Genomic DNA, 14,210 nt, shown 5'->3' on the forward strand with positions numbered 1-14,210 from the left:
ATATCATCAATTATATAATACAATATTTAATTATACAAAATATTCAACTTTTGTCTTTTCTCTTTAAAAAATTTCTGAATTTGCCCTACTTTTTGACTTGTGTGATTGCTAGATACACTGTCTTTGCATCCATTTTCATGATAACTTTTCTGAATTCTAACTCCCATCACTACAAGGGAGGCGCAAAATACCGGCCGTTTTTTTCTTGATTAGGAGCGATTTTAAATTGTCGCAAAATTAAAGGCCGGCGGCTAACTAGACCGCCATGGTTATGGGCGCCGAGATTAAGTTTGGCGGCGGTTTTCAGCAACCGCTGGTATAACCGCTACTAAATCAAAATTTTACGGCAATCGTTTCAACAAACCGCCGCCAAATGCGAGTGACACGATTTCCAGCATGTTTACCGGCAGTTATAAAACCACCGCTATTAAAATAGAGGTTTTCAAGTTGACGCGTGTTTTCTGGCGGTTTTATTAACGCCCCAAAACAGAACTAACGTTGTAAACCGCCACAATATCGGACAGATTTTTCTAACTCTGTGGCACTTTTCGACGGTTCAAAACCGCCGCTAAATTAGGAAAGATTAAAAAAAATTAAAAATTTGGGTTTTTCTAAAAAGATCGTACAATTTGTTTAAAATATTATAAAACTATTTATTTTTTTTTCTTTTTAGATTTTCTATTATTTTAAAGGGTTAATATTTTCAACCTTAGTATCTAAACTTGTAACAAAAACAATAAGATTATCTGCAAAACAAAATAATATATTCATGAAAATATGAAGAAAACAAATCTCTTGCAAAGAGTTGCATAGTCTAATTCAAAATAATGTTTTAATCAATCCAAAATATCTCCAATCCTAATACATTATATTTCACTTTATCATTCCACAAAACTCATCCCTGCAGCGATGTCTAGTTGCAGCTCCTCACCCTGTCGTTGAAATAGATAAATCAGAGCACTCTCCATCGCCTGCCTCTTTTTCTTCTCTCCTGCTGCCTCATCCTCCATCACTTTCCTCTTTAACTTCTCGCCTTCTAGCTCTGTTGACAGTTCAAGCAGCTTCCTCTGGATCTCTTTTACTTGGACTCTGTTGCCCGGCACAAGTGAATTCGGACCGAAGGGTTGACTAGGAGTCGGTCCGAAACCCACACCACGTACTCTACCCGGTTTCTCTTTTTCAAAAACTTGAGCAATGAAATCATTTTGAGACAATATTTTAGAAGACTCATCCTGTTGCTCAATCTCCTCAATTCTTTCCTACAGACACAAATTAGCAAATACCATCATTTTCTTGATGGGTCCATCTCATATCAAGAACACGCCAAACAGGACGATTAACTGTATCACTTACATCACATTAAAAAAACACACAAATATGAATGAAAAAATTGGTCTCAAAAGTTATTTATATAAAACAACTAAAATAGAACATCTGTTTCATGGAATGCCAACCAGTATAAAAAGAAATAAGGGATAAGTGAAACTGAATTATTTCGAACCTAACAAATAAAGAATTTTCCAAAGAAATGTGAAACTCTACTTAAGGATTGAAATCTCATGCAATGTAGGACATGTCTTTTTAATGCTTAACTAACAACTGTCCTAGGTAGCATATATATAATTGTAGTAATAACTAAGGACCTGTAATCCACAAATCAATGAAATCATAGATGAAATTCAACCATAAGTATATCATGATGCACTCGAATTACTCCTGAGATTACTTAATCTGCACACCAAAAATAACATCCTCTGTCCAAATTTGCTGTGATCTTCGTTAACTATTATCCATTCATCTAGGTTTAGAAATAACACAAACAATAAATCTCATGACATGTATAATTAAATAAGCCCGAAAACAAATGAGAAAGAGCATAATTTGCTGAATAAACTAAATGAATTCTAAGATAATTAGACAACAGCAACATCTCCTTCCCCACAAGACCCTACCATATCTTAGCATTCACCCTTTAAGTGTCAACAGCCCCTACCAAAACCTTGGCATTCAATCTTCCTTTAACCATAGATTTGAAATAATGATTCAATAAGTAATAGCAATTTAACCAAAAGAAATCCTAAAACCAAGAAAAAAAGCTCAAATTTCTTACATCGAGAAAGACTATCAAAGGCTTAAAAAGAGCAAAAGTGTCAACTGCGTTGGAAATTTAGAATTGCATTTTTTTTTTCTATCAATAAAGCTTATATAAATTATAATCAACATGGTGTCAAAAATATATGAAATCTAAAAATTACACATAATCAAATTTGAATATTTGTCGATCAAATCATTTTATAAATGTCACAATAAAATTAAGAAAAGATCATATATCATTTCATATAGAAGTAAACTATTATCCTATTTGAGATAATAATTTTATTGATAAATTATAACAAGTAGTACTTACACCAATTACTCTTGTTTCATCATTGATATAGGAGTCATCTTTTTTTTTTGTGCACTGTGATTTATAACTCTCCTCTACTGACTCTCCTCCCTTGTTGTTCCAACTGTAACAACAAAGTTTTTACCATTACCGTATTCCACAAAATCAAGGAAAATTAAGTAATAGAGATAGTCCAAAGAGTGAATAAAAAAGCAAAGTACCTCTTCTTCCATCTGCCGTGCGAAGCTTTTCGAACCACCAGTGTGGGTATATAGTTATTTTGATCGATTATTCGCATTTTTTCTGCACTTCTCCTATTGGTCTATCAGAGACAAAAGGCGATTAGAAACTGATTTAAAAAGACTCAATGCAACATAAATTGTATTGTTGTGTACCAATGATATACTAGATTACCTTCGTCTCAGTGGTGCACGAAATTGTGATTCACACTTTTCACAACTCCGATGCAACTAACCAGCAAGTGCACTGGGTCGTCCAAGTAATAAACCTTACGTGAGTAAGGGTCGCTCCCACGGAGATTGTCGGCTTGAAGCAAGCTACGGTCATTCTTGTAAATCTCAGTCAGGCAGATAAAATTGGTTATGAGGTTTTGATAATTAAAATATAAACAAAACATAAAATAAAATAAAGTTACTTATGTAATTCACTGGTGGGAATTTTAGATAAGCGTATGGAGATGCTTTGTTGCTTCTGAACCTCTGCTTTCCTATTTCCTTCTTCCAACCATGCGTTACCTCCTTCCATGGAAAGCTGTATGATCCTCTCGGATGAAAATAAATCCATGTACTATCTCTGTACGGCTAATCAACTGTTGGATTTCTCGTCTCGGATGAAAAATACCATGTACAGCTATCGCACAGCTAATCATCTGTCGGTTCCCGCAAGTGTCGGAATAGGACCATTGTCCTTTTGCACACTGTCACTGCACCCAACATTCGCAAGTTTGAAGCTCATCACAGTCATCCCTTCCCAGATCCTACTCGGAATACCACATACAAAGTTTAGACTTTCCGGATCTCAGGAATGCTGCTAATGGTTCTAGCCTATACCACGAAGGTTCTAATCTCAGATTTAGATGCTTTGTTATCAGGAGAGACGATGTGAATCGTTGATTAGAGACCCAAGAAAATATACTCCGGCTGTCGTCCAATGACTACGTTGAACATCATGTAGACCGCTTGTGGTTGTCAAGCACGCGGATCTTGGCGAAGCGAGTAACGAAGATAGTGGGTGATTGTCACAGGTCACCCCTTCATTCTGACTTAACTGAATTAAGAACAAGAGTATATCTTGGAGAAGAAGTAGGCGTGAATTGAAGGAAAAACAATAGTACTTGCATTAATTCATGAAGAACAGCAGAGTTCTACACCTTAATCTATGGGGTGTAAAAACTCCACCATAGAAAATACATAAGTGAAAGAGGTCTAGGCATGGCCGTGAGGCCAGCCTCCAAATGTGTACAATAGTCTATATGGTTCTCAAGATCAAAAGTGATCCCAAGATAGATAAATAAGTCTCTAAAAGTCATTTTTATACTAAACTAGTTACTAGGGTTTACAGAAAATGAGTAACTAAATGCAGATAGTGTAGAAATCCACCTTCGGGGCCCACTTGGTGTGTGCTTGGGCTGAGCATTGAAGCTTTTTCATGCTTAGGCTGTTCCTGGAGTTAAGCGCCAGCTTTGGTGCCAGTTTCGGCGTTTAACTCCAATTTTGGTGCCAGTTTTGGACGTTTTACGCCAGAATTTTATGGCTGACTTTGAATGCCAGTTTGGGCCATCAAATCTCAGACAAAGTATGAACTATTATATATTTCTGAAAAGCCCAGGATGTCTACTTTCCAACGCAATTAAGATCGCGTCAATTGGGCTTCTGTAGCTCTAGAAAATCTACTTCGAGTCTAGGAAGGTCAGAATCCAATAGCATCTGTAATCATTTTTCAGCCTCTGAATCAGATTTTGCTCAGGTCCCTCAATTTCAGCCAGAAAATACCTAAAATCATAGAAAAAAACACAAACTTATAGTAAAGTATAGAAATGTGATTTTTGAATAAAAATTAATAAAAACATGATAAAAATTAACTAAAACATACTAAAAACTATGTAAAAATAATGCCAAAAGGGTATAAATTATCCGCTCATCACAACACCAAACTTAAATTGTTGCTTGTCCCCAAGCAACTAAAAATAAGATAGGATAAAAAGAAGAGAATATACAATGAATTTCAAAAAATATCAATGAAGATTAGTCTCAATTAGATGAGCGGGACTTGTAGCTTTTTGCCTCTGAACAGTTTTGGCATCTTACTTTATCCCTTGAAGTTCAGAATGATTGGCATCTATAGGAACTCAGAATTCAGATAGTGTTATTGATTCTCCTAGTTCAGTATGTTGATTCTTGAACACATCTACTTATTGAGTCTTGGCCGTGGCCCTAAGCATTTTGTTTTTCAGTATTACCACCGGATACATAAATGCCACAGACACGTAACTGGGTGAACCTTTTCAGATTGTGACTCAGCTTTGCTAAAGTCCCCAGTTAGAGGTGTCCAGAGCTCTTAAGCACACTCTTTTTTTGCTTTGGACCACGACTTTAACCGCTCAGTCTCAAGCTTTTCACTTGACACCTTCACGCCACAAGCACATGGTTAGGGACAACTTGGTTTAGCTACTTAGGCCAGGATTTTATTCCTTTGGGCCCTCTTATCCATTAATGCTCAAAGCCTTGGATCCTTTTTACCCTTGCCTTTTGGTTTAAAGGGCTATTGGCTTCATCTGCTTGCTTTTTTTTTCTTTCTCTCTTTTTTTTTTCGCAAGCTTTGTTTTTCACTGCTTTTTCTTGCTTCAAGAATCAATTTTATGATTTTTCAGATCATCAATAACATTTCTCCTTTTTCATTATTCTTTCAAGAGCCAACAATTTTAACATTCATAAACAACAATATAAAAAATATGCACTGTTCAAGCATTCATTCAGAAAACAAAAAGTATTGCCACCACATCAAAATAATTAAGCTAACTTCAAGATAAAATTCGAAACCATGAACTTCTTGTTCTTTTGCAATTAAAAATATTTTTCATTTAAGAAAGGTGAAGGAATCATAGGACATTCATAACTTTAAGGCATAGACACTAAACACTAATGATCATGTAATAAAGACACAAACATAGATAAAACATAAAGCATAGGGATGGGCTTGTCCTCTTCAATGAGGGTGTCTTCCTCTATGGCAACTCTAGCTGAATTGCATAGGTGACAGATGAGATGAGGGAAGGCTAACCTTGCCAAAGTGGAGGGCTTGTCCGCCACCTTGTAGAGTTCTAGGGATATGATCTCATGAACTTCTACTTCCTCTCCAATCATGATATTATGGATCATGATAGCTGATAAACCACTATTTTATGGTTTATATTATGTTTAATTGTGTGGTTTTATCCTGATCCTTACCTACTTATATCATTAAATTAACATGAAATTATAATTCCTTCCTGAATTTATAACATGTTTGAAAACTGCTTCCTAGAGACTTTAATTTTGTATTTTTAATTCTCCTTTATTCCATTCAATGCCGTGATCTGTGTGTTGAGTGTTTCAGACTTTATAGGGCATGAATGAGTTGGAGATTGGAAAGGAAGCTAGCAAAAATGGAAGAAACACAAGAATTTGAGGAGATAACCAGCGAGAAGTGACGCGGTCGCATGGCTCACGCGACCGCGCGAAGGAGAGCAAATTGCAGTGACGCGGCCGCATGGCTCACACGGCCGCACAGATTGGAAAAGCTCAAGCGACGCGGTAGCGTGGACGACGCGAACACGTGGCAAAGAAAAGCGCGAATGACGCGTCCGCATGGATGACGCGATCGCGTGACATGTGCGATCTGCATAATCTGCAGAATTCGCTGGGGGCGATTTTGGACCTTATTTCGACCCAGTTTTCGGCCCGGAACAGCAGACTAGAGCCAGAGAATATGCAGAAACAAAAGACAAAATTCATTCTACGCAGTTTTCAGTTTTAGATCTAGTTTTACTCCTTTAGGTTTTTCTCTCTAGGTTTTAGAATTTTAATTTTTAATTGGTCTTAGCATTGGAACATTGAGAAGAGTTATTTCCTCATCAAGACTTCGTCATTCTAGTTCGTTCTCTTAACTTGGTTTTATTCTTCCATGTTCTTTGCTTTGTTCAATTTTGTCATTTGAATACTTTCATGACTATTTAATACAAGGATTAATTCTTCCATTTTAATTTATTTTCCATTCCAATAATCATGTCTTCTTTTAATTCTCTTTCATATGTTATGGATTTATTATTTACAATGAGCGAGTAGTTTCTTCACTTGATGGGGAGTTGATTGAAAGGAACTCTTGAGTTGGAAGGATTGAAAGAGAATTTGTAATTGGGTTAACCGTTGGATTGCTATCCAGTCACTAACACCAATCCCTTTGAACTAAGTGGGTTGCAACTCGTGAACAGATCTTAATAATAGAGATTCCAACTAATCAACTCCCAGTCAAGGCTTTTATTCATATTATTTAAATTTTCTCAATTTAATTTTCTATCTACTCAACTCAACCTTTTGGAACATCTGATTAATAAAATAGCACACTTTTCTGCAACTCGTTGGGAGACGACCTGGGACTCCAACTCCCAGTAATTTTTAATTTAAACTCTCTGTGACATATTTCTAAATTGATAGGCAGATTTTCGGTGAGTTAAGAACTATACTTGCAACGTAACTATTTTAATAATTTTTAATTCACCAACTTCTGTGTCTCATCAATTTTTGGCGCCGTTGCCGGGGAGTTGCAATAGAGTGCTAAAGTTATTAATTAGAATTTATTTATTTGCATTTTATTTTATTTTGCTACTATGAGCTGCATGTTTCTTTCGTCAAATGACGCGTTCACTTCCTGATCCGCGCTTGTTAATATTCGATCCTGAAATTGAAAGGACTATTTCACGAATAAGGCGACAACAGCGTCGGTTAGTCTGCTCTGAGAGCGGATCTGAACGTGAACTTGAGGAAGAAACCAGCCCCCGTTCTACTGATTCGGTTGTTTTACGTGCAGAAGACATGGCAGCTAGGAGAGTTACCATCCAGGAGGAAGGAGCCCTTGATTTTACAATGCAACCGTTTCAAGCGCATCATCCAGCGGTAGCTACAGATTTTGAAATAAAGTCCGCACTGCTAAATTTGATGCCCAAGTTTCATGGCCTACCTGCTCAAGAGCCTATCAAGCACTTGAGAGATTTCCAGGCAGCCTGTTCTACTGTCAAGCGTGATGGTACTGATGAAACTTCAATTTTGCTGAAAGCTTTCCCGTTTTCTCTTGAGGGAAAAGCAAGAGAGTGGTACTACACTCAACCTCTAGCAAATGTATCCAACTGGGATACACTCAGAAAGGAGTTTTTGGAGAAATTCTTTTCATCTGAAGTTACTGATAAACTGAGGAAGGATATTTCCACAATTGTTCAGGATGACAATGAGACTCTCTTTGAATACTGGGAGCGCTTCAATAATCTTCTAGAAGCATGCCTCCACCACATGATTGACAAGATAGTGTTACTTAGCTATATCACACAGGGCATGAGGCCCCAAGATAAGACCACATTGGAAAGTGCTAGCAATGGGTCTATGAAGAAGTACAAGACCACTGATGAGGCTTGGCAATTGATCAGTGATTTAGCTGAATCTACTAGGAACCACAGACAAAAGCAAGGTCGTTCAAAAACCGTTGCAGAAGTATTCTCTAGCAGAGAGACTGCTGCTCTAGCTCAGAGTATATGTGAGATGACCAACTTGCTGAAGCAGATGCAATTGAATCAACAACAAGCTCAGCAAGCTCAACCTCCTTCGCCACAGCAAAACCAACAATTAGTCCCGCAAAGAATTTGTGGAATCTGTGCTGATTATAGCCATTATACTGATGAATGCCCGCAGATCCAACAAGAAGACAACATGGTAGCATCCACTCATAACTTCTATGACCGCCCCAACCAAGGGTACAATCAAAGTGAAAATAATAACCATGGATGGCAGGACAATTCTAACCAGAATTGGAGGGACAACAATAACAGAGGAGGCCGAGATAATCAGGGAAATCAGAGGTGGAATAATAACAACAACAGGCAGCAGAATCAACCTTACAGAGCACCTCACCTGAGGCAAAACCAAGGACCACAGAACAATCAATAGCAGACCTCTCAATTTACTCATTCTTCTTTATCTCCTAATGAAGAGCTACTACAATCTTTTGAGCGAAGACAACAGACCATGGAAAATAACATCATGAATAGTATTAATGCCAGTCTGAATGGTCTCACCTCTACTTTGCAAGCTCTTATGTCACAGATTGGATCAACGCAAAATTCCAGTAACCAACCTTCAAGCTCCACTGGAATCCCCTCTCAACCATTATCCAATCCAAAGGGAGGCATTAATGCCATCACCCTAAGGTCTGGAACTACACTGCAGGAGAGGAATCAGGAGGAACCAAGCCCACCAGAATACACCTCATCTGAAGTGGTAGTAGAAATAGAAGATGTTGAAGAGGAAGAGGACATACAGGACATAGCTGAAGAAGAAATAGCTCAACCACAGGAGGAAGCACCAAAAGGCACAGACACCACAGAAAACACTACTCCTATTCCATTTCCAGAACTTGCAAGGAAGCCCAGGAAGCAGCTGGAACCCGACCCCAAAATGGTATAAATATTCAAAAAAGTTGAGGTAATTGTTCCTCTTTTTGATGTTATTCAGCAGGTACCTAAATATGCAAAGTTTCTAAAAGACTTATGTATCCATAAAGACAAAATTAATGAATTAGAAAAAATAGATGGCCGCATAGTAATCTTCAATCTAAATGGAGTCATTGACAACCCCCCAGAAGATCGTTCTATCTTCCAGTGTGATGTCATAGATGAAAGTGTAGCTGAAGTTCACAAGAAAGAGTTAGAAGAGAGGCACACTGGAAAAGGTCCAAGTGTAGGGACCCTTTTAACTGACAATGAGGGCACTTTGTCATTTTCACAAGCCCCAGCCAATCTAGAGCCTGCTTATGATCAGAAGTTAGAATTGAAACCCCTCCCTCCACATCTCAAATATGCCTATTTCGAAGATGAGCAGAGGCTTCCAGTTATCATTGCAAGGGAACTTACTTCTCAACAAGAAGAGCAATTACTTGATGTGCTGAGGAAGCATAAGAAGGCAATTGGGTGGAGCTTGGCAGACATAGTATACTTTCCAAAGGTGCATGATGAGTCTTTTCTCTGATCTTATTGAGAACTGTATGGATGTTTTTATGGACGATTTTAGCGTTTATGGTGATTCTTTTAGCCTTTGCTTAGATGGATTATCTAGAGTATTAGATAGATATGTTAATACAAACCTTGTATTAAATTTCGAAAAATGTCACTTTATGGTAAAACAAGGAATTGTATTAGGACATGTGGTATCTAATAATGGCATTTCTGTAGACCCAGCAAAGGTGAATGTTATTTCTAGTTTACCTTACCCCTCTTCTGTGAGGGAAGTCTGTTCGTTCCTTGGCCATGCAGGTTTTTACAGGAGATTTATTAAGGACTTTAGTAAGCTCGCACTTCCCTTATCCAGATTACTGCAGAAGGATATTGAGTTCGAGTTCAGTGAGGATTGCAAACAAGGGTTTGATAAGCTGAAGACTGCTCTGGCACAAGCTCCAATTGTGAGAGGACCAGACTGGAGCCAGCCATTTGAAATCATGTGCGATGCTTCCAACCATGCAGTAGGAGCAGTGCTGGCTCAGCGTGAAGGTAAGAATCCTTTCGTTATTGCTTATGCGTCTAAGACTTTAGACAATGCCCAGTCCAACTATACTACTACTGAGAAAGAGCTTCTTGCTATTGTTTTTGCTCTGGATAAATTCCGAGCTTATTTACTTGGTACTAGAGTAGTAGTGTATTCGGACCATGTAGCTTTAAAGTATCTGTTAGCTAAAAAGGAATCCAAACCAAGACTCATACGTTGGATACTGCTGTTACAAGAATTTGATTTAGAAATAAAGGATAGGAGTGGTAATCAGAATTTAGTGGCAGACCACTTGAGTCGCCTTGAGCATATTAAGGATGATTCTACTCCTATAGATGATAATTTTCCTTTTGATAACCTGCAAGCAGTATCTGAGGTAGTCCCTTGGTATGCACCTGTTGCTAATTATTTAGTTAGCCGCACATTTCCTCCAAATTTTTCTAAGCATCAAAGAGACAAGCTAAAAAGTGAGTCTAAATATTATATATGGGATGACCCATATTTATGGAGATGTGGCGCTGATCAAGTAATTAGACGTTGTGTGCCTCAATCAGAATTCCAGTCCATTTTAGAGGCCTGTCACTCATCTGAGAGTGGAGGACATTTTGGCCCTCAGAGAACAGCTAGAAAGATCTTAGACTGTGGATTCTGGTGGCCTACTCTTTTTAGAGATGCTACTGAGTTTTGTAAATCTTGTCTCCCATGCCAGAAATTTGGCAATATATCCAGGAAAGATGAGATGCCTCAATAAATTATGCTTTTCTGTGAAATTTTTTATGTTTGGGGCATTGACTTCATGGGTCCATTTCCAAATTCTAATGGATATTTTTATATATTGTTAGCTGTGGATTATCAGTTAAGGAGTGCAACATGGGAATTGAGAAAGCCGGAGCCGAAAGGAAGTTGTAACTGCAGGAGCTGGAGAGCCTTCGCCTAGAAGCTTATGAAAAATCCAGAATATACAAGGAAAAGATGAAGGTTGTACATGACCAAAACATCAAGAAGAAAGAGTTCCAACCTGGGGATTTAGTCCTCCTTTACAAATCTCGACTAAGGCTCATGCCAGGTAAGTTGAGATCAAGATGGGAAGGTCCATACAGAGTAGAGAAGGCCGAACCGTACGGAGTTTATCACCTAAGCCATCCCTCAAGCTCTGAACTCATTAAGGTTAATGGACAACGCTTGAAGCTATACCATGGCGAGAAGATGCAGAGAAACAAGGAGCTTGAGATCTTCCTCTTGGAAGATCCCTACATAGCAGAAGATTGAGCTCGTGGAGCGTCCAACTTACGGACGTTAAAGCAAAGTGCTAGGTGGGAGACAACCCACCAAGGTATGATCGTTCTTTTCTTTATTTTTAGTTTTTCCTATTCAATAACTCTTCTCTTTCTTAGTACTTTCGTGCATCTGCATTTACATATTTTTATTTCCATTTAAAAAAATAAAAATTTTCCGCTACGCGACACGATCGCATCAGCGACGCGTCCGCGTCGTAAGGAGAGTAAAGAAAAATAAAGATGAACAGAAAGTCACGCTGGAGCGTGGCTGGAGGCGTGCCAATAGCACAAATCAACCCACACGACCGCATCGCTGACGCGTTCGCGTCGCATGGGAATCATGGCCTCCCACGCGACCGCGTGCCCCACGCGGCCGTGTGCCCTGAGTTTTCGACGTAAAAGGGTGCACAATGAAATATTATGCGAGATTGATGCTAGATTGGTGCTGGAAGCACAATCCTTATCACGCGACCGCGTCGGCGACACGGCCGCATCATCCATTTTCTGGCGCACACTCACGTGATCGCGTGACCCACGCGATCGCGTCGTCCCAATTTTGGCAAATAAATTAATTTAAACAGAGAGTTGTGCTGGTGCGAGGCTGCACTCGCGCTAGAAGCATAACATGGGTCACGCGACCGCGTGGCCGACGCGATCGCGTCACCATACTTGAAGCGCATCCACGCGAACGCGTGCCCCACGCGGCCGCGTCGCATGCGCCGCACAGCTCAACCTAAAATTGCCACATATCTTATCTTTCTCTCCTCCAAATCCTAATTTTCCTTTTCCCTCCTTATTTCTTCCTTCTCCCTTCTTCCTTCTATCTCACCTATCACTCTCTCTCTCTCTCTCTCACCTCCATTACCAAGGTTCTATTTTCTTCTTCCTTCTTCTCTTTTCTATCATTTTATATATTATTTTTCTTTTCATTATTCATATTTTCCTTTTTCTTCTTTTCCTTTTTACATGGTATTAGAAATTTTTTTGAGTCATTATTCCTCATTATATGCTTGTGGATTGTTGCAATTTACTTGACAATTATTATTTTTAAGGGATTGCTTGCATGTTCACCTTCATACTTTCTATATCTTATTTACCATGCATGTCATGTGTTTGTGAAAAAGCCCATATAGCATTATGCACTTTTCTACATTACTTTACTCTACTATTCAATGCTTGCTTTTCACAAATTCTCTTTACTATTGTTTTCATTGAATTTAATTGTCAATACAAACGTGATGGTTTGTTACAAAGTATTGCTTGGTCTATGCTACTCATGCCCTTTGCCGGCATGCCAATAAACACCTTGCAGTCACTTGTCTTTATATGCACTAGCTATTTTCCATTGTTGGCTTTTCACATGTACTCGCGAGCATGTGATAATGTCAGTATATCTTAATGTGCATCCATCACCCTCTTTTCCGTTTCCTTCCTTACTGTATATCTCTTTGAATTTAATTTACTTTCTCTTTCCTTCTTTCAGGATGGCCACCAAGAAAGGAAAAGAGAAAGCTACTTCTAAACCATAAGCAAGAAGAGGAACTAAAAGAGCATTAGTGGCAGAGCCTTCTTCAACCACAGTCAAGCCCTCAACAAAAAGAGTTAAGAGGATAATAAAGGTTGATGAGAAGGAGAAAGCCTTAAGGGAATGTGTCATGAGAATTTAATGGGAATTTGGACACCTACTCATGTGAAACTATAAGAATTAAAAATCTATGTGCATTGATAAGCTATATTTCTTTCAATTTAAAAAAAATTAAAATAAATAAATAAATAAATAAGGGGACAAAATTACCCCAATGTTAAATTTAGAACTCAAAGATCAATGCACATATGATAGAATCAAATACAAAGTTGATACATGAGTATGGATTGAAAAAGGGAATTCTGGGTAGCTAGGTATGAACTTCAAGATTACATTAAAAATGTATAGGTTGGGTTGAAGCTTGGGTTAATTAAAGATTCAATTTATCAGCTCACTTAACCATATGTATACCTGATGAGCGGATAATTTATACGCTTTTTGGCATTGTTTTTAGTATGTTTTTAGTAGGATCTAGTTACTTTTAGGGATGTTTTCATTAGTTTTTATGTTAAATTCACATTAAAATCAAAAAATTCAAAAATATTTTTCTGTTTCTTGTTTGAGTCTTGAGTCACATTATAAATTTGGTGTCACTTGCATATGCATCTAGCATTTTTCGAAAATATCATGCATTCATAGTGTTCTTCATGATCTTCAAGTTGTTCTTGGTAAGTCTTCTTGTATGATCTTGATGATTTTTTGTTTTGTATCTTTTCATGTTTATCATATGCATTCTTGAATTCTTAGTGTCTAAGCATTAAAGAATTCTAAGTTTGGTGTCTTGCATGTTTTCTTTGCATTAAAAATTTTTCAAAAATATGTCTATGATGTTCATCTTGACATTCATAGTGTTCTTGGTGTTCATCTTGACATTCATAGCATTCTTGCATGCATTCATTGTTTTGATCTAAAAATTTCATGCATTGCATAATTTTCATGTTTTTCATAAAAATTTCAAAAATCAAAAAAAAAAAAAAAATATCTTTCCCTTTTCCCTCTCATCAAATTCGAAAATTGAGTTGACTTTTTCAAAAATTTTTAAAAATCAAATTGTTTCTCATGAGTCAAATCAAATTTTTAATTTGAAAATCTTATCTTTTTCAAAATCTTTTTCAAAAATCAAATCTTTTTCAAAATTCTTAATTATTTTCGAAAATTCC

General features: G+C 37.7%; 1 long non-coding RNA gene across 1 annotated transcript in view; it reads left to right on the top strand.

Moving 5' to 3' along the window:
- LOC110267788 overlaps positions 2,671 to 14,210 on the top strand; it is a 28,451-nt gene continuing 16,911 nt past the window's right edge. Inside the window, exons 1-2 of the long non-coding RNA XR_002355700.1 lie at positions 2,671 to 2,810; positions 3,713 to 3,714. This is a non-coding gene — a long non-coding RNA (uncharacterized LOC110267788). The remainder of the gene's footprint in view (positions 2,811 to 3,712; positions 3,715 to 14,210) is intronic.

This window comes from Arachis ipaensis, chromosome B10, assembly GCF_000816755.2.
Source record: "Arachis ipaensis cultivar K30076 chromosome B10, Araip1.1, whole genome shotgun sequence".
Lineage (NCBI taxonomy): Eukaryota > Viridiplantae > Streptophyta > Magnoliopsida > Fabales > Fabaceae > Arachis > Arachis ipaensis.